Source organism: Petromyzon marinus, unplaced genomic scaffold (assembly GCF_048934315.1).
Source record: "Petromyzon marinus isolate PM22_M1 ecotype Great Lakes invasive population unplaced genomic scaffold, UKy_Petmar_22M1.pri1.0 PM_G_Scaffold_92, whole genome shotgun sequence".
Classification (NCBI taxonomy): Eukaryota; Metazoa; Chordata; class Hyperoartia; order Petromyzontiformes; family Petromyzontidae; genus Petromyzon; species Petromyzon marinus.
This window is the reverse complement of record NW_027423049.1, coordinates 597,501-599,282: the sequence shown is the minus strand read 5'-3', so window position 1 is coordinate 599,282 and position 1,782 is coordinate 597,501.

The window sequence follows — 1,782 nt, the reverse complement described above, 5'->3', positions numbered from 1 at the left end:
GTTAGTGGTGTGGGGCGCTCTGGGTTTGTAGTTGGTGATGTGCCTGAGCCCTTTGGCAGACAGAAGCAGCGTCGTTAGTAGAGAACTGGTGTTTTAGTGTCTCTGAGTACAGTCGTTTAGCCTCTCTCACCGCTTTGCTAAACCTGTTCTTCGACTCCTTGAATCTGTCTCTATCCCCACTCCTAAACGCTTCCTCCTTCTCCAACCTCAACCTTTTGAGCTTTGCTGAGAACCAGGGCTTGTTGTTGTTAAAGTTCACCCTGGTACGTGTTGGGATACAGCAGTCCTCACAGAAGCTGATGTACACAGCCTCTGTGAGTTCATCCAGACTATTGGTAGCAGTCGTGAACATATCCCAGTCAGTACAGTCTAAGCACGCCCGCAAATCTTCCACAGCCTCACTGGTCCACTGTTTAGATGTCCTCACAGCAGGTTTACAGAGTTTTAGTTGCTGCCTGTATGCACGAATCAGGTGGACCAAGGGAGTTCTGTGCGAGCCGAACAGCCCCGTGACCCACAAGAGAAACATCCCCGCCAAATTCGAGCGTTTGACGGGGTCTATCCGTGAAAAAATATTCACGTTTTTGAGTGCACATGCATTTCTGCTGCAAATGCCTCTGGAAGTTTCATGCCGTTCGTATGCCAATTGTGGCAACACGAAAATGACCCGTTTTCCCATTCCGAGGGATTTCTGTGCGACCCTAACAGCCCCGTGAGCCACAAGAGACACATCCCCGCCAATTTCTAGCGTTTCACGGGGTCTATCCGTGAAAAATATAGACGTTTTTGAGTGCACATGCATTTCTGCTGCAGATGCCTCTGGAAGTTTCATGCCGTTCGTACGCAATGTGGCAACACGAAAATGACCCCTTTTCCCATTCCGAGGGATTTCTGTGCGACCCTAACTAACAGCGCCCGTGAGCCACAAGAGAGACATCCCCGCCAATTTATAGCGTTTCACGGGGTCTATCCGTGAAAAATATAGACGTTTTTGAGTGCACATGCATTCCTGCTGCAAATGCCTCTGGAAGTTTCATGCCGTTCCTATGCAATGTGGCCACACAAAAATGACCCGTTTTCCCATTCCGAGGCATTTCTGTGCGACCCTAACAGCCCCGTGAGCCACAAGAGAGACATCCCCGCCAACTTCTAGCGTTTGACGGGGTCTATGCGTGAAAAATATTAAAATTTTTGAGTGCACGTGCCTTTCTGCTGCAAATGCCTCTGGAAGTTTCATGGCGTTCCTATGCAATGTGGCAACACGAAAATGACCCCTTTTCCCATTCCGAGGGAGTTCTGTGCCACCCTAACAGCCCCGTGAGCCACAAGAGACACATCCCCGCCAATTTCTAGCGTTTCACGGGGTCTATCCGTGAAACATATAGAAGTTTTTGAGTGCACATGCATTCCTGCTGCAAATGCCTCTGGAAGTTTCATGCGGTTCGTACGCAATGTGGCAACACGAAAATGACCCGTTTTCCCATTCCCAGGGATTTCTGTGCGACCCGAACAGCCCCGTGAGCCACAAGAGACACATCCCCGCCAATTTCTAGCGTTTCACGGGGTCTATCCGTGAAAAATATCAATTTTTTTTTGACTGCACATGCATTTCTGCTGCAAATGCCTCTGGAAGTTGCATGCGGTTCGCATGCAATGTGGCGACACGAAAATGACCCGTTTTCCCATTCCGAGGGATTTCTGTGCCACCCTAACAGCCCCGTGAGCCACAAGAGAGACATCCCCGCCAATTTCTAGCGTATCACGGGGTCTATCCGTGAGAAA